Source organism: Stenella coeruleoalba (genome assembly GCF_951394435.1).
Source record: "Stenella coeruleoalba genome assembly, chromosome: 2".
NCBI lineage: Eukaryota > Metazoa > Chordata > Mammalia > Artiodactyla > Delphinidae > Stenella > Stenella coeruleoalba.
This window is the reverse complement of record NC_137147.1, coordinates 67,579,663-67,599,860: the sequence shown is the minus strand read 5'-3', so window position 1 is coordinate 67,599,860 and position 20,198 is coordinate 67,579,663. Positions and strand designations below refer to the sequence as shown.

Genomic DNA, 20,198 nt, shown 5'->3' with positions numbered 1-20,198 from the left:
CCACTACAATATTTGTGTCCACACCTAAAATAGACATCTGGAGTGAACTGATGTTCCTGATACTGGGGATAACAGATGCAGGCAGGGAGGAGAGTCCAAGATAGTTTTAGATAGTTTTGTGAACATAAAATGTTACATTCAAGAGTTCAAGAGTAAAGATGGAATGCCTCTTGCTTCTATAGGAAAAAGTCCAATGTCTGGAATGGGGACGTGAGAATCAAAAAGCATTGATTTCTATTGCTGGCTCAGCTGGTGACTGCTTCTGTAGTCTGAGGCAATTTTCCTAGCCGATTTGTGACTAAATCTCAGCATCTACAAAATGAGGTTAGGAATCTTTTCTGTTTGAGACCCAGCTAGTATTATTAGGACTTTTGTTCATGTTATTAATGTTTATGATGCCTTCAGGGATTTTCAGACAAGAGCGTTACATAAGCCTAAAGTGTTATTAATATTGCTTTTTATGTTATTCCAAAAGGGTATTGTGGAGGCTGATGAATTAACATTTGCAACATTCTGTAAAAAGGGTTGGAATAAACAGTGTCACTATTACTTAATGCACAAATTATCCCTTAAAGACATGCAGAAAACCTACAAATGATAGCTTCCTGATCAACCCGATATTCGGCTTATACCAGACTCTCTGACACCTAAAGCATTTGCCAAAAGGTTATACCTATATATCTATTTTGCCTTCTAAACTCAGTGTGCCAGTCTACCCATTCCATCTAGAGAGGCGAAAGAATGGGTTGTGAAATTTCATTTGTTCAAAATTTTGAAAGATCTAGTAATTTGTAATTTTTCCTTGGTTTCACTGTTGCTTTCTTAACTGTTCTTGATGCATTGTAATTCAGTTTTCTAACAGATGGGGTTTTAACATGAGGGCATCCTTTGGGGTTTTGGATTTTTGTCAGAGGTTTGCTTCATGTTTAATGCCTGATATAGACGCTGGACATATTTTTATGCTGCCTGGTTTTGAATGGCTATTTAAGTGTGTATTACAGGCATAAGGCACCTTCAATTTACAGTATTTTACCTACTTATACCATTTCCAGGGCTCTCTATTGTAACATTATCATTAGGGTTGCTGGCCCTTTGCTGCCAACAACATGATTAAATCCTATTACAATTACTCTTGTTATAAAATCTTCTCATGCTTCTTGGCACTAAAGGTGCACAGAGCCATGCAGGTGGTCACATAAAAAGGAGCAATGTACTCCGAACTGAAATGTTAGGAGAGCTCTAGCCTAGAGAAGGCAAATAGATCCCCAAAGTAAGATATTACTGTATTACTGTACTCTCTGGGGATGGATTTTCTTCTGAAGTTTAGTTTATAATACTAAAGAGGGTTTTGCTCTTATTTGGTTTTCCTCCCTAGGGGAGTGAAGGAGGGGGATGTAATCTGGAGGAATTCTTCCCAAAGAAAGGCTCAGAAAAAGGCCCAATGATGACTAGAAAAATGACAGGCTGTTTTAAGACAAAGAGGGGAGAATCTAGTCAATGAAATAATGTCTCCTATTTCATACACAATAATGGTGCTTCTTACACCTGGGAATAATGAAATGTGAGTTGGGATTTTTTCCCCTCTTGTGGTGAAGCATTCAGCAGTGCTTCTCACAACCAGAAGCAGCAACTTGTAACGCAGGTGACAAAAGGGCAGAGTTGCTCACTTTATGAAACTGACTTGTCTTCAAAACTACTTAACCTGACCTTATTAGTACCTCGGTCTATGCATCCACATTCTGGGAAAACAGCCAGGTCCCCGCATGGTGTGTATCTGTGCAGAATTGTGGGAAGTGGTGCAGAGGGCTAGTCCAAACCACCAGGGCTTTGCCAAACCGCCCGTGTTTACTTCCTGCCTCTGTCACGTGTTAGCATGCTTTCCAGCAAAATACCTGTGCCTAGGTTTCAGTCTCCTCATCTGTTTCCTCATCCTCATAAGATTGATGGGACGACTGAAGTAGCTGATATTTATGAAACACTTAGAATAATACATGACTCACAGAAAATGCTGTCTTCTCCTAGTAACAGTGGTGTTACTGAAGCAGCCCCTGGAATGGGCGTGCACATACACGCTGAAGTCTGATGGCACAAAGGCACATTTGTACCTCACCTTTGCAGTGTGAGGAAATTTGGCAAAAGAGAAATGGAGCATATAAAAACATACCCAAGTTACTACAATACAAGGCTATTTCATATAATAGTAATAGTTAATGATTATTGGACATGGACTTATGCTGGAGTGAGCACTTCATGTTCATCATTTCACTGAATCCTCCAGTAACTCTATGAGGAGTCACAACTATTATCCTTAGTTTACCACTGAGGAAAATGAGGCACTGGGTAGTAAATGATACAACTTATACATGAAGAGCTGGGAGAAGTTTATCTGACTGCTATTCTTCTGCTTATCTCCCTCCTCTTCCTAGATGGATAGATACATAGATACACAGATACATAGATAGATATGTAGTTACACAGATACGTAGTTACATCGATAGATAGATAGGTAGATATGAATAAGAATTGTTAACTTTGCCCTAAACCATGAATGTGTGTATAGTTACAAATGTAAGATATATGTGTGTCCATATATTATATATTTTCTCTGAAGCAGAACCAGAAGGTTATAGCTAAATAAGAATTCATTTATGGACATGAAGCTCAAGACCCTATATTAACTTAACCATCTTTTCACGTTTGCATGCATATTCATTTGTATGAAGGTGCACACAAAGTGTCTGCTTTCTTGGGGCTCCAATATGCATGTCATGTCTATTCTCCTAAATGCCAGTGGCAGAGTAAGGTGATGGTGGTGCGGGGGTGTGGTCTGCCCCAGGTGCAGGTCGTAAAGAGGCACACTGTCTGTAGGCAACTGAAAAACCATAATAAAACCAACTAAAAATCTGCTTACATCTTCTTATCACCATGCATTTCTAAATCACGTTGGTGATAGCATAGTGCTCCTCAACAGAGTAGGCCTCTAGTTCTCTCCCATCTCCCTCCCCTTTGGTTTGCTACTTCATACCTGCCTTAGGGTAGGAAATTAAAGTGGGGTGCAAAGGAAAGGCTACCTTTTCAATAATAAAAATACTTATTAACTATCTATTAGTTAGGTATTTGTTTAGCATGTAGATATTGTTAATGACTGCTGTTACGACACTTTCACAGCACAGAGGGAAAAAAAAACTTTTATGGAAACAAATACATACACTCAGAAACAAAGGCAAATAATTGCTATAAAACCATCTTTGCTCAATCCATCCCTTTTAACATCCAGAAAGGCCGGAAGGCACATACCCACTCCTTCTTGTTCCTGTTGTTTGGCAGGGAGGTGTGTAGTTCTTTGATGATGAGAGAAGAATAGAAGAAGTAGTTAAGGATAAACCCTTTCCTATTTAATGGTTCCATTCTTTTCTTCTCCCCAAGGCGATGGAGGATGTATGGAGAGGAATAAGAATTCAGAACAGTATGACTAAATCACACTCGTTAAAGTTAGAAAAGCCCTGAATAGGTCAATTCTACTGACTTCATAGAGGGGAAAAAAGTGCAAGAACCTATTCATGAGGGGTAAAAGGTGTTGCAACTCCCCACCGGAGCTTTTACTGTTTACTCACCTGCCTACTACAGTTACTGTCATCACATTTTATTGATAAGGTCATCCCAAGGCAAAACTATAAAATATGAGGAGTTTTTCTTTGGCTTGTCCCTACTTTCGGAAGACTCCTACAGGTTTTTAGGGCTCCCATCTCGTTATTTGCGGCCGCTCCCCTAGCCGCCATGACCACCACCATCACCACTACCTTCCACACATAAGATTTTGAGGGCTTTGGCAGGAACTCATGTTCCCAACATTCCCCATGCATTTTCTCCCATCAATATTTTCCCTTCCTGTGTCCCATTCCTTGAGAACCCTGCCATGAGAAAATGGCCGGTGATAAATCAATCAGATAGTCCAATTCCCAAAGCTGGAATACAGTCGTCCTTGGTATCTGTGTGGGATTGGTTCCAGGACTCCTGCGGATACCAAATTCCAAGGATGCTCAAGTCCCTTATATAAAATGGCCTAGTATTCGTATATAACCTAAGTACATCCCCCTGTACACATTAAATCATCTCTAGATTACTTTTAATACCTAATACAATGTAAATGCTATGTAAATAGTTTGTAACTACAATGTTAGTTATATAAATAGTTGCCCACAAATTCAAGTTTTGCTTTTTGGAATTTTATAAAATTTTTTCTCGAATATTTTTGGTCTGTGGTTGCTTGAACCCGAGGATGTGGAACCCGTGGATATGGAGGGCCAACCATATAAAACAATTATATACACATCAAATAGATAAACTGGGTCATTTGTAGAGACGTGAATGGATCTAGAGACTGTCATACAGAGTGAAGTAAGTCAGAAAGAGAAAAACAAATATCGTATATTAACGCATATATGTGGAACCTAGAAAAATGGTACAGATGAACCAGTTTGCAGGGCAGCAATAGAGACACAGATGTAGAGAACAAACATATGGACACCAAGGGGGGAAAGAGGTGGGGGTGGTGGTGGTGTGATGAATTGGGAGATTGGGATTGACATATATACACTAATGTGTATAAGATGGATAACTAATAAGAATCTGCTGTATAAAATAAAATAAAATAGATATATACATAAAAATTTATAGTATGTGTTTTCATTTGCTGAGTGTTGTTTTCTCTCAGTTAACAAGCACTTTTTTTTTTTTTTTTGTGGTACGCAGGCCTCTCACTGCTGTGGCCTTTCCCATTGCGGAGCAGAGGCTCCGGACGCGCAGGCTCAGCGGCCATGGCTCATGGGCCCAGCTGCTCCGCGGCATGTGGGATCCTCCTGGACCGGGGCATGAACCCGCGTCCCCTGCATCGGCAGGCAGACTCTCAACCACTGTGCCACCAGGGAAGCCCAACAAGCACTTTAAGGCAAACTGCCATGTAAGCTTTCAGGCAATGGGTATAGCACACCCTGTTTCCATCGCTTTCTGTCAATGAATGCTCTATTGTACTATTTTAAATTGAGTGTCTCTGGCATCTTTCATTCTGTTTTATATATAATCTTACGTCTTTTAAAGAAATAATTGAAAAAAAAAAGGATAAATTTTTTTCATGGTCCTATATTTACCCACATATTTACCATTTCTGATGGTATTTTTTCTTCCTGTGGATTCATGTTACTCTCAGGTGCCATTTCCTTTCAGCCCAAAGAACTAAATTTAGTGTATCTTGTCAGGAAGATCCGCTAGTAATGAATTCTTCCAGTATACATTTTTGAGGAATTATCTTTATTTTGCCTTCATTTTTGAAGGATAATTTTGCTGTAGATAGAATTTTCTGTGTCTGTTTTTAACAGCTTTATTGTGATATAATTTATAGACCACATAATTTACCCATTTAAAGTATACATTTCAATGTTTTTTTTAGTATAGTCAGAGAGTTGTGCAGCCATCACCAGAATCAATTTTAGAGCATTTCTGGATATAGAATTATATAGGTTGACAGTAGTTTTCCATTTCTTTCAGCACTTGGATTATACCATTCCATTATCTTCTGGCCTCTATTGCTTCTGGTGAGAAATTAATTATTAGTCATATTGTTTCTCCTGTACATAATGAATAATTTTTCTCTTCTTTCAAAAAATGTGTTTATTTGATTTTTCTATTGGTCTGTCTTCATGTTTTCTGATTATTTCTCCTGTCATCTGCTATTGAACCCCTTTAGTGAATTTTCTATTTTTGTTATTTTACTTTTCATCTCTAGAATTTCCACTTGTTTCTTTTTTATAGTCTGTTTCTTTATTGAGATTCCTGGTTTATCACTGTCATCATATTTTCTTTTAACCGTTTATATTTATATTACATGTACATGGTTTCCTTCAATCTTTGAACGTATTACTAACAGCTGCTTTGAAGTCTGTATCTGGTAGATCCAAAATACTGTAAAGCCCACTCAAAGTCAGTTTCTATTTAGTGTTCCCCCCCTCTCCCCCGGGTATGTGTCACATTTACCTGCTTTTTTGCATGTCTCATACGTTTTTTTGTTAAACATTGGATATTTTAGGTAGTATATTGTAGTAGCTCTGGATCCTGGTTTTCCTGATTTTCTTCATTGAGTTCTTCTCTCTCTCTCTCTCTTTCTCTCTCTTTCCCCCTTCCCTCCCTCTCCTTCTTTCTCTCTCTCCCCCTACTTCCTTTCTTTCTCTCTCTCTCTTTATACATTGCTTCGTTGAACTTATTCTGTAGAAGCTGTCTCCTCTGTAATGTGCCACCACAAGTGTCTCTGCTAAGATTTTTTAAATTCTTATTTCTATTTGTTACCCTGGCTTCCTAGGGGTCACTCTGAATTGCTCAGTGGCCAGCCAATAAGCCATAGCTTAGTGGTCAGAGATTGTGCTCAAACACCTTGTGCTCATAAAACTTATCTTCTGCCAATGGAACTGTGTGTGATTTGAAGAAGACATTCAAAGTTCAGACAACTTTTTCTTGTCTGTTCCAGATTTTATTTTCCTCTCAGCTCTCTGGAGTCCCTCTGTGTGTTCACAAAGTCCCCAGTCAGTCGGGGATGTGTGGAGAATGTACATAGCCCTGCTACAGCTCTCTCACTTCCAGGATCTCCCTGTCAAATTTCTGGCTAGTCTGTAAGCCTGCCACCCATCACAAGCAGGACCGCACTCTCAAGCTAGCAAAGCTGCAGGCTTGCCTATTCATTTCTTACCAAGTTTGCTGCTCTTACTGAAAACACCTGTCAGCCATGGGATTTTGCTTTCAGCTACAGACCAATTCCATTCCCTCTGGCAGCAAAGCTGCTGGTTTCACAGACAGCCTTATCCTGGTCTAACTGGTGTGCCAACTGAGCTGGGGTGGAGGAGAGATGGAAGCAGCCTCAGGCAACAAGGCCGCTGCCTCCCACTGTTTTTACCTAAATTCTAGCAGCTTTTCATAAATAAATGGTTCTCTCTTTACTGTTTGCCTTTCGTTGATTTCTAAAGCTCAGAAATGCTTGGGGGATTTGCTTTGACCATTTTGTACAGTTTTACATTTGGCTTTTGAGAACAGGATTTGCTGACTTCTTCCTTCCCCCATGGCCCAAAGTTCTACCTTCAAATCATGCATTCCTTATTCCACAGTGGACCCTTTTCCACCATTTAGTTTCTGCTCTGGGGAACAATTTTGACACATATGCCTGACTACAGTGGTGCAAGAGACAGGGTTGAACCTGTCCCAAATAAACAAAACAAGAGAATCATGATGGATTTCAAAATGCAAATTTTACAGTTGTTTAAGCCACCTTACCAGTGGTCTAGGACTACTAAATGATCTATAAAGGAAGGTAAAGATTAGAAAGCAGTCAGCATATTATTAATGGGGATTCACAATATCCTTGTTATTATAAGTGGCACCATAACATTATGGCATCCTAAGAGCATAGAGACCTAGTAGCCCTGACCGATAATTGTGTGCAATGGTGGCTAAAACAATGGACGTAAAAATATCATGATTTCTGATCATTTTAAGAGAAAGGATTATTGCCTTTGTTCAAGATTGGGGTTACCTATCTTCATCCCCCAATAGTCCTAATTCAGCTCCATGTCTGCTTCCAGAAACACATATCCCTCATAAAATACAGCATGTCAGCCTATTCTCTGCAAGAATGCGTAGGTGTTTTATTTGAAGGGGGATCAATAGGGAAGTTTGGTTTCAGGATTGATAGACAATCTCACGAGAATTCAAGAATGGGAAACAATAACACCAGGATTCATAGGATGGGATCCAAAAGGTCAGGACAAGGCTATCCACCTTGGCTTTAAAGCGGGTTCATGCCAGTGGGTCTCTGCTTCTCCCCTTATCTTATTATTCTTCTTCCTCTTATAAACCAGCTTTGTTTGCCCGTGGTCTCTCTACTCCCACAAAAGGCCACATGGCTTTGGTTTGGCATGAACTGACTTTTATCTGTCTTTACAGACATTACAGCTCTTCTTCCACAACAGACTTAGTCATTTAGTGCTCATTTTGCAATTCTCAAAAGAAAGAGTCTGATTCATCCATCTTGGATCAGTAATCTCGGGCCAGTGGGTCAAGCTTATTGAAGTACTTCTGATATTCTATGGCGATCCTCTCAGCAGGGGTCATGGGTGGAGATCTCCTTAGGAAGGCGCATAGACTGGGAATGAGGGCAATGACTGACATCTACAATATAACTGGTTTCTTCCTAAAACTCACTCTTCCTAAGTGAGTTTTCTCTATTCTTCAAATGCTAAAACTTTGTTGGATTTTCTCTAAGGCAGATACACTCAGAATTTGATTGGGGTGAGCTCCTGAAATTATTTTGATAGCAAATACTAGATATTGTTTTATTTTCAACTTTTCCATCTCACCTTTGTTACAGATCTCAATTTTTGGTTACAGACCATTTAGCATAAACGGTTGCAATATATAATTTTAATTAATGCGTGGAAATACATAAGAATTAAATTGAGGACAGGAGAAGGCACTTCATGTGAGCGAAAGAGCATAGCAAAATTATGGAGGCTGAAATGATCATGGTTGATGTAGTTTCCTAGGGCTGCTGTAACAAATTACCACAAACTGGGTGACTTAAAACAATAGAAATGTATTCTCTCACAGTTCTGGAAGCTAGAAGTCTGAAAGCAAGATATTATCAGGGCCATGCTCCCTCTGAAGACTCTAGGGAAAAATCCTTCCTTGCCTCTTCCTAGCTTCTCATAGTTGGCAATTCTCGTTGTTCCTTGATTTTCAGCTACATCAGTCCAATTTCTGCTTTTGTCTTCATATGGTTGTCTTTGCTCTGCATGTCTGTGTCTGTCCAAATCTCTTTCTCCTTATAGGGATACTAGTTATTGGATTTAAGGCTCTAACCCAGTATAACTTCATCCATACATCTGCAAAGACCCCATTTCCAAACATGATCATATTCACAGGTACCAAGGGTTAGAACTTCAACAAATCTTCCTGGGAGACACAATTCAATCTACAACAGCCCAGTTAAGACACTCCTGAATGAAATGGAGCACATGTACTATGGAAAAAATGAGGATAATCATGAAAATGGAATTCATGAGACCTGGGTCATAAATATTCATGGTGCAGATGCTACACCATATTAATCAATTCGAAAGGTGTCTTTCCCAAAATAGCCTACATAAATTTGAAGTATTAGAAGTATCTCATTTAGAACTCTTCAATAGTGTTGAGTTTTGTTTGATTATTCTTTGGTGCTATCGTTTCTTCTTCCTACTTTGCTGAGAATTTCCAAAGATTTTCCTACATCTTCCCCAACATTTTTGGATTCCTGACTGTTACCAGATATATATTATCTATGCTCTTATCTAAAGCCTATCCGTAACTTTGTACCCTAAATCCTATACTTCAGCAAATCCCCCCTCCCTGACTTTCCTATTCTCACTCTCAACTGGATCATTCCCATCAACATGCATAAAGATACCATTATTTTGCACATCTCAAAAGAACTCTTGAGTCTATTTTATCTGACAGATCCTGCACAAATGGTTTTGTTCCCTTTCTTCCCCTTTGTCCCCTTGAAAGACATCTATATTCCCTTCACCAAGTCCTCTCCTGCACACTCCAATCTGACTCTCACCCCACCACTCCACTCAAAGTGTTCTGGTCATGGTTATCAATAGCTTCCACATTGCTAAATCCAACGTTCAAGTCTCAATCTTCATCTTTCTTGACCGATCAACAGCATTTGACACAGTTGACTACTCTTGTCTTGTAGACACACTTGCCTTCCAGGACACTACACTCTTCTCAATTTCCTTTCACTTCACTAGTTGCTCCTTCTACTCATCTTTTTTGGTGATTCTTCTTCAACTTCTTAATATTTGAGCATACTAAAGCATCCTTGGATCTCTTTTCATACACACACACACACACACACACACACGCACACACTTTTGGCATCTCATCCAATCTCTTGGCCTTAAATGCTCCAAAATATATATCACTGGTCCAGACCCCTCTCCTGTACTTCAGACTACATTACTAACTGCCAATTCAATATGCTTGAGTGTGTAATAGACATTTCGAACTCACCACATCCAAAGCTGAAGTCATCCTGCCACCAAACCTGCTCTGCTTTTAGCATCTCCACCTCTGATGATGGCAACTCCATTCTTTCAGTCATTTGTGCCAAAAATCTTAGTCTTTCTTGACTTCTTCCTTCTTCTCACACCCCATATGGAATCCACAAAGATTTGCTGTTCAAAATATAAAGTACATTCAAGATATAATCAGAATCAGGACTTCCCTGGTGGTCCAGTGGTTAAGATTCTGTGCTTCCACGGCAGGGGGAGAGGGTTTGATCCTTGGTCAGGGAACTAAGATGCCACATGCCGTGCAGCCTGGCCAAAAAAAAAAGAAAAGAAAGAAAAAAAGATATAATCAGAATTCTACCACTTTCTCCATCTCCACTGATATATCCTTATAAATGCACTATCATCTCTCACCTAAATTATTACTTTTATGTTCTTCCAACTGGCCCACTTCTACCCTTGTCCTCCTACAATTTATTGACAACATAGCAGCCAGAGTAAAGTTGTTAGAATTTAAGTAATATAACATGTCTCTTCTGCTCAAAATCCTCCAATGCCTCCTCACCTCATGCAGGGTAAAAGCCAATGTCTTTACAGTGGCCCATAAAGCCCTATGTGAATTGGCCTCTTGAAAACTTGAACCTCATTCTATTTTCTCTGTCACTAACTTCACACCAGCCATACTGCCCTCTTAACATTCATCAAATGTGTCAGGTTTGCCCTTGCCTTCAGGCCCTTGCAACTACTTTTCCTTCTGCTTAAAATGCCTCTTCTCCAGATACTTGCATTTCTAATTCCTCACTCCTTCAAGTCTGAGTAATTATTACCTTCTCAATGAGGCATATCCCAACCTCCATCCACACCCCAAGTATTCATTACTTTGTACTACCATCTATTTATACAATATTTCTTATGTTTATTGTTTATCATCTCCTTCCTTTACAATATTAGGTTCGTGAGGACAGAAAATTTGTCTGTTTGGTCACTGATGCATTTCAAGCACCAAGAACACTGAATACTTGTTGAGTGAATGAATGCTTTAACTTTTAAGGCTAGACCAATAGCTTCTGAAGGCAAAAAGAATTTTTCTTTTTCCTCTAGTGATCTCACCAATTAAGGTATAATTATGACTAGTGTAACACCAAAAACTGCCTTCAAGAAATATACCTCATCACTGACACTAGTGGAGAAGAGCTTCACAGTAATGCTAAGCGGCATAACAATTTATTGGTCTTGGATAGGTTACTTTAAAGTGGTTGTAAGCTGCAATGATTAATGGTCCTTCACCTTATTGTGCAATGCAGCATGGCAGGGGTGACACTATCTCTTCCTTGGTATACAGCTGGACTCCACTTCTCAGCCCTGGGAGTCTTAGGGAGGTTATGAGTGTAGTTCTGGACAGTAGAATACGGTAGAAATTCAACAGAATAGGATTGCGCTTTCCAGGCTGAGTCCTTACGTTTCCCTTGTGATTTTCTTCTCCCTTGTCCCCTGGTCGGAAGGAGAGGATGCAGTGGAGGATTCAGATGCCCTAGAACATGATGGAATCACCGGATGAAAGGAGGCTGAGTCTCTGAATCACAAGGTGGAAGACCATTCACCAAACTCTTCACTGGACAGCGACGTGAATGATGGCTAAAATCTTTATAGTTTTATCGCACTGATAATTGGGGTTGATTTTTATATGTATTCCACCATGACAAATTGATCCAGTACCTAATATTGTCTCAGAAAGGTAGGATGAAACTTGATTGTGCAAAGCTATGAAAATGGCATGTGTTAGCATCAAGGAAACTTGAAATCTCTGGCAAAAATCTTTGCTTTTAACTAAAATGCTCCAATATATTAGCATTTTTTCTTGGAATAAATAGGTTGGTGCTTTTTGGACCTGAGATGTGAATCTCTGGCCTAAGTTAGGGTTCCTCTTTGAATTCAATGGCAGTGTCAATAGGAAAGCACCAACCTATTTATTTAGGTTGGTGTTTGTGCTTGGCACCACCTGGCTGCAGTTACATCGCTCAGCACTAAACACGCTGGCTGTGTCAGAGTGGGGTACTGTCATTCTGATGAAGTGGGGAGTGTGTTGGCCTGGTAGGAAGCCTTTTAAATTGAATGACAAGGTTTTTCTTATTTGTTACATCCCCAGGCCATTGTCAAATCATATAATGCCAGCCCAGGAAAGTAATTACAGAACTGTTGCGAGGCTGTTAGCAGCTGCTTTTCATTTTTCCCCATTGTGACTGGGATGTGGTGGAGAAAAATTGGGATGACTAAGAACCACAACATAAATGCCACCCAATCTGCTGGCCAGTCACATGTGGCACTTACATTTAGCCAAGGGAAAAGAGCAGGTTCCTGAATTGTTACTAGATGTAGATGACAAATATAATGAAGAATCTACAGCCAACTATCAGAGGCCCGGTCATGAGGACAGGTGGGTTTCATTTATTAAATCATTACCAAAATCATCAGGCCACAAAGTCTAATTTCTAAAAACAAAATCCTGTGTTGACCCCACTGAGCTACCCCTTTTCCTCTTAGCTGTTTCTCTTCTTTCTAGTGTTTTCTTTATTATTTGTGTAAGGACCACAATGAACCTTCAGCTAACAATATGTAATTCAAAGTTTCCAACAATAAAGGCAGATTCTCATAAAGAAGCAACTGCAAAGATATATGAAGGGGAAATGGACAATATTAAATGCATTTTCATCTTACCACCTTATTTTAATTTGGTCCTTTCAAATAAGAACTTTATAAGCTGGCCACTGCTTATTTTCAAGGTTAATTTATTTCCTAAACTCTACTGAGTGAAGAATGGTATAACTTTTGACAGGCTACTGATTTAAAGTAATATATGTATTGTTTTAAACTTATAACTGTTTAAAGTTAATGGAAACTTCTTAAGATTCTTAACACAACCGAATGTTGTGTTTCCAATCAGGTGACAAACTAATCAGGATGAACCTTAAGTGATTATTCATCATTCATTTTCTCTGAATGAAATTGTTTAACTAGCATGTAGCTATGCTAGCATTATTATGTTCACATATAACCCTTTCTTGTTATGAAAGTCATTACTTTCCTCTCCTTGGTTACTGAAATAAAATAAATACATTTATATGTCTTCTAGAGGTTGCAGAAGGAAGTTGCTTCCCTATACTCTAGACAAAATTCCTTCTACTAACAATGCGTTACTACCTTTCATGAAATAATTTATTTCTAAATGATGAAAGTGGTCAAAGGCTTAGGATCCAACAATATCCCGAATGAAAATAATTAGATTTGTGGTAAAGATAAGAGTGAGGTTTGAAACCTGTCGGTACATATCACTAAATAGAAATAAATTATGGCTTGTCAAAAATGACAGATTTCAACAAGGTGCTTCCTTTTCACTTTGAGTAAGACCTTTCTCCACCCAGCAATTAACTTTATTCCCATTAATATTCAGTAGCATTGACAAGGTTGACAGAGTAAAGTTGGGTTTTATAAAATTAAAGACAGATTGATAGAGACTCATTACTTTGTCTAATAATTTCACCATCGTATGTTAGATCTTAATAAATAAAGAACAAAGCTGTTGACTGTAGCATTGATTTGTTGTGCCAGGTAAAGGACTCAAATTTTCTGTGTATATTTTCTTTTGGTGATTCATAAATTTATTTTTGAAAATAAACAGTAATTTTGCCTAAAGGGTTACAGAGGTGACACGATAATACATTTATAGCATACCAGAATATGCTTAGCACTGGCATAGTTTTCTTTAGGTATTTCTTCACAATCTATAAATAATAATTATGCTACACAGTTAAATTAAATAACTGCACTTAATTAAATTAAATGAGTAACTGCACTTAAACGACCCTTTGATTATAGATTGAGAAAGCTTAAGCGCAAGTATATGCTTGTGGTGTGGTAGAAAAAGAGCAAAGAATTAACTAACAGCTCACGGGAACATGAAAACCAAACATTTTCGTCCTCCTCCATTTATGATATAAAAGTTAGAAATAAAGTAGAGCAGGTTTCACAAAGTTTCAAGATGTGTCAAAGATGATGTTGCTTAGAGACATAACATCTGTTCTGTTTTTGTATTTGTCATATTTCCTAAAAAAAAAACTGAAAATGAAACGTTGTGCTTTTCCAAGCTTATGGACACAGTTTTTTTTGTGTGTGTTTTTTTTTTCATACAGGACACTTTGGCTGAGTTCAGCTTTGCTTTCTCTTCTAGAACTGTGAGAAAAAATTCTCACCATTGGTGAGAAAAATGTGATATACGCCTAACAAAATCAACTTGCATTTTTTTTCTGGAAGTTTCTAAGTTTTTCTTTCCCTCTGCCATGACAGGTGACTTCTCACAGGTGAAAGTCTGTCATTTTCCCTCAAGAGTTCTTTTTCCTTTAACCATTATATAGCTCAGTAAATTTTTTGCCAGGGGCAATATTAGTGAGTTCTGGATGTATTACTGATGTGGAATTTTGCCACTTGTATTTATTTTCTGTGCTATGACAACCTACTGTTCTGTGGTAGAAATGACACAATTTTAGTTCTCATCAAATTCATAGTTTCTGCAAAAGTCTAATTTTTCAAAAGTGAAAATTCATGTAGTGAAAATGGAATCATTTCACACAGTTCTCACTTTGGCCCCAAGCACATGCACTGAATAGCTCTACTCTCATTCCCCCATTTTTGTCAGTATCAAAGTCTGAAGATGGGCAAGTTATACCTGAACACCCTAAGTAGGGAGTTTGTAATTAAGTTGCAACAATAATAATTTTGGATTTAATTTTCCTGCTTGTTGAGTTTCCTCTTTTGGATCCCTCTCTGATGTTCCATATCCCTTAGCTCCTATTTCCCATGAGCCCTTATCTCTTCTCTTCATAGCAGTCTACTTCTCTGATTTCAGCTTTCTTCAGCTCCCTTGCTTCCTTTCAAACTCCCCTTTAAATTATCAATGCTAATGTTTTCCTTCAGTTATAGTCTTATTTTCCTCTTAATTATTCTGTTTTCTAATCCATTCATGAACTTGCTCCTGCTTTTCATTAATGAAGACTTTGTAGAGATGACAGCAGAAGAACAACTGCATTCATTTGTCAGTCATTTTTTGAGAATTTACTATGTGCAAGACACTGTGGGAGAACACAAAGATGCTCTATACACCATCACTTCTCTCAATAGCAGCTGATGCTCAAATAGCACCAACTATGTGTCCGACAATGATCTATGTGATTTACAAATATCAACTTGCTTGGCCCTCCCAACATTCCCTATGTTTTTTTCTTGCGGTACGTGGGCCTCTCACTGTTGTGGCCTCTCCTGTTGCGGAGCACAGGCTCCGGACGTGCAGGCTCAGCGGCCATGGCTCACGGGCCCAGCCGCTCCGTGGCATGTGGGATCTTCCCGGACCGGGGCACGAACCTGCGTCCCCTGCATCGGCAGGCGGACTCAACCACTGCGCCACCAGGGAAGCCCCCCTATGTTTTAATATTCAGGTTTTATTATTATTCAGGTATGATGAGGCCAACAGACCAGGAGATGACTGCCATTGAAAAGACAGTTTGTTACTCACAGTTCCCAAGAGAGGGGGACTCGTCACACTGTGCAGGGCCACACAAAGAAGCACCAGGATCAATCAGAATATAAAAAGAGTAGAAGGAAAATGTGGGGAAGAGCTTTTATTGTGGTTTCCATTGGGAGGAACAAGCAAGGCATGATAAAAAGGTTTAAGATTGGCTAGTTGGAATGATTTCAGGTAGTTCTGGGGTGTAGGGGCTGTCCCAAGTTGCCTGATGCCTGGCCTTGGGGTGACTGAGGCAGGGAAGTATTGGCTTGCAGTGTAAGAGCCTGATAGAGGAGGTAGGAGAGGGTGTAGGCTTTGGATTGGGTAGTTTGCATGTAAGAGCCATACTCACAGACTAGTCATTTACTATCTCTCAGAACTAGCTAGCCCTGGGAGTAAGGTAAGTCTCCAGTGCCAGTAAGGTCCCACATATCAAATCATCAGAATAAAAATAAGTACGTAACACACCCTAGAGGCACGGTACTAGTATTATCAAAGCCACATAAGCTAATAAGTGGTTGAATCTAGATTTGGACCCTGTAGGTCTGTCTCACATTCTTAATTCACATTCTTAATTCTATGCCCTGTTGCTTCACCAAGGAACTTGGATTTTGTAAAGGAAATTAAAAATATGCAGTATATATGTGATGTCATCTAAGTCCTGTAAAAGTAAAAAGGGGCTTCAGAACTCAGTGGAGGGAGATGTTAATCAGATTGGGGCTCAAGCAAAAGTTCAGAAGGAACAACAATTGAATGTGCATTTGAAGGGTAGCAAAGATGCCCACAGACATGAAGAGGTCATTCCAGGCAAATGGAATTGCCTGAACAAAAGTGTGAAGATCTGGAAATCTATGAATGGATTCAGGGAGTTGCAAACCACCCACGTGGCATAAGCAAAGCCTGTGCATAGGAGATTGATGCAAATGATACTGGGAGATCAGAATCAAGAAAGTCATGAGTGAAATAATAAGGGATTTGGACTTAATTCAGGGAAAAAATGAGGAAGAGTAAGAGGTATAATATATACATTTATATATATATGTATTATATATTATATGCAGTATGTACATTATATATACATATATATACATATACATATACATTCAGTATATATATAGGAGGTCTTTGAGTAGCAGAGTAACATGATCAGAAACCCATCATCACAAGAAATTCAGAAGATAAAAGAGTGGAGATACCGATGGTCACTAAACTAAAAATAAGTCCTAACAGACCAGACTTATTTGTCTATAAGAAAAAGAGGGAAATAATCTTAATTGAAATAAGGATAACATGCCAAGACAAATTACAGACTTTGGAAACAGAGAAAATGATGAAGTATGATATTAGCACGAACAAGATAAGCCTTATTTATAAGCGCAATGTCAAAATAATTCCCAGTGTTATGATGGGATAGTGACAAAGTATCTCTGAAAACATATCTCCTGCCTTGAATTCCTCCACATGTTGAGGCTCGCTATCAGTCTCTGGCACTTAGAAAGACCCAGGAGATCATATCCTTTGCTAAGCTATGGGGGATGGAGGGTGCACTGCAAAAAGAAGCAGTAATACAAGAAACCAGTGAAAAACTATGACAGAGAATCTATGTACACTGGCAAAAACAGACAATCCTCAAAATAAATAATTCCAATATGTAACTTTTATAATCTAGATTTATCATTGTTATTCACAAAATTTTTTAAATGTATGTGATGGCAATAACATAAAATATAAAAACAATCTTTATTAATAAAATTCAACAAGATCCCTGTATCTTGTGTATCTTCACTAATTTAACAATTTTTAATTCTAAGTCTGTTAAAAGGAGTCTCAGGTTTCCTTTGTTATATATTTGCATGTGGCAGCTATGTGGGCCAACTGACACTGGTAAGTTATATAGATGACTCAATTATAATGAGTGGCACTGTTTTCTTGATGTGATTTTCTGAAATGGCGAATATCACTGAGAAAACATAGTGCAATATTCCCTTGATATAAACAGTACTGCATTCCTGGAAATTTGAGTTTATAACTGTAAGGAAGAAACTTTGTTGTAATAGGTAAAATTATTTTCTAGTCTCTCAAATAATTGTAAATGATTTTCCCCCTACACAAGTATTAATTTCAAATTTCAAAAATTTGAAAGTCATGTACCATTAACTCTCTACTGTGTAAAACTGACACATGCATAGTGGGACATCTACCATCTCTGTCCACCCACACCCTCTAAATAACATCATCCTCTATTTGCTATGAAAAATAAAAATGATCACATCACTTAAAAATTCTCCCTGTAAAGAACTACTGATTTTTTTTTTTTTTTTTTTTTTGCAGTACACGGGCCTCTCGCTGCCATGGCCTCTCCCTTTGCGGAGCACAGGCTCCGGACGCACAGGCTCCAGACGCACAGGCTCCAGACGCACAGGCTCAGCTGCCATGGCTCACGGCCCAGCTGCTCCGTGGCATGTGGGATCTTCCCGGACCGGGGCACGAACCCGTGTCCCCTGCATCAGCAGGCGGACTCTCAACCCCTGCGCCACCAGGGAAGCCCAGAACTACTGGTTTAAGTAATGGAGCTCAATGTAAGGGAGATCCCTGCCATAAGACATACTCAAGCATATGCTAGAACCTCTTTTCGGGGAAATGGTAGGCAGAATTCAAGCACTGGGTGAATGGTTGGACTTGATCAAGGTTGAAAAATCAAATGCTTACAGACACAAAGCAGGTATGAGAAATGTGTAAACTGGGCCAAGAGAAAGACAATAGAGAACCATGTGGTCTGTGTGACCAGTTGTCCCAGCACCATTTGTTGAATGAATATTCTTTCCTCATTGAATTGTCTTCGTACCCTGTCAAAAATCAATTGTTTATAAACATGAGAGTTTATTTCTGGACTATCAGTTCTGTTCCATTGATCTATATGTCTATCCTTGTGGCAGTACCACACAGTCTTGACTACTATAGCTTTGTAATACTTTTGAAATCAGTAAATGTGAATCCTTCAACCTTATTCTCCTTTACCAAGATTTTTTTTTTTTTTTTTGCTTGTTCTAGATCCCTTGAATTTCCATATGAATTTTAGGGTCAGCTTGTCAATTTCTGCAAAGATGCCAGCTAGATTTCAGTAGAGATTACACTGAGTTTGTAGATCAATTTCAGGGATAGTGCTATTTTAACAATATTGTCTTCTGATCCATGAATATGGGATGTCTTTCCAATTATTCAAGTATTCTTAAATTTCTTTCAAAAATGTTTTATAGTTTTCAGAGTGCAACTTTTGTACTTCTTTTGTTAAGTTTATTCCTATTTTATTCTTTTCAATCTGGATGTCTTTTATGTCTTTTTCTTACCTAATTGCCCTGGTGAAGTCAGATTAGTTTTTAAAACTTATCTATTTTGTTTCCTATTTCTTTTACTCATTATTTATTAACTTGGTTCAATCAAACCAATCCTCTCCCTCTCTCTTTCAGTACTTTGCATCTTCTGTTATCTTTTGAACCTTTCATAATTTAATCCTTCAAAGAAAACACCCCTGATTAACATGACCCTAATACTCCAGAGGTTTTTTTTTTTATCCACACTATTCTGACACTCTCATGGTCATAGTCTGGATTGCCATTTATTCTGTTACTGTTCATGATCTGGGACACTTTATTTCTCAAATTAAATTGTAAGCTCTGTTGAGTAGAGTCAATATTTTCAACTTTAAAGTTTTCAAAAAATCCTAACAGAGTCCTATGCATAAATAAATGGCTCAGAAATGTTTTTAATTTGCTTTCCTTCTTTCACAGAGAAGTAATTCAGTGAAATAAAAGAGTACTACATTGTCTTGAATCCTGAGTTTCCTGCCTAAATTCTGTATGCTGAGTGATTAATTTACATCTGAGTCTCAGTTTTTCCATCTGTAAAATGAGAGTAAAAATGTCTAACTTGCTAATAATGATTAGAACCAGGCAAGTAAAACATACAGCCCACGGCAGGCATTTGGTACCTGGCATGTGCTTTCAACATTGATAAAAGCAATGTGGCAATTAAAAACTAGGCTTATTCCATTGTCTATATGTGCCACATCTTCTCAGCCATAAAAAGAAATGAAATGGAGTTATTTGTCACTCTGTCATTCAGAGTGAAGAAAGTCAGAAAAAGAAAAACAAATACCTTATGCTAACACATATATATGGAATCTAAAAAAAAAAAAAAGGACAGGAATAAAGATGCAGACCTACTAGAGAATGGACTTCAGGACACGGGGAGGGGGAAGGGTAAGCTGGGACGAAGTGAGAGAGTGGCATGGACATATACACACTACCAAATGTAAAATAGCTAGTGGGAAGCAGCCGCATAGCTCCGGGAGATCAGCTAGGTGTTTTGTGACAGCCTGGAGGGGTGGGATAGGGAGGGTGGGAGGGAGGGAGACACAAGAGGGAGGAGATATGGGGATATATGTATATGTATAGCTGATTCACTTTGTTATAAAGCAGAAACTAACACACCTTTGTAAAGCAGTTATACTCTAATAAAGATGTTTAAAAAAACAAAAAAAAAACTAGGCT

The 20,198-nt window shown here is 38.6% G+C and overlaps 1 long non-coding RNA gene across 1 annotated transcript in view; it reads right to left on the bottom strand.

The window, feature by feature from the left end:
* LOC307181605 overlaps nucleotides 1–20,198 on the bottom strand; it is a 343,554-nt gene that overhangs the window by 13,933 nt on the left and 309,423 nt on the right. The window contains exon 4 of the long non-coding RNA XR_013826962.1: nucleotides 10,096–10,259. This is a non-coding gene — a long non-coding RNA (uncharacterized lncRNA). The remainder of the gene's footprint in view (nucleotides 1–10,095; nucleotides 10,260–20,198) is intronic.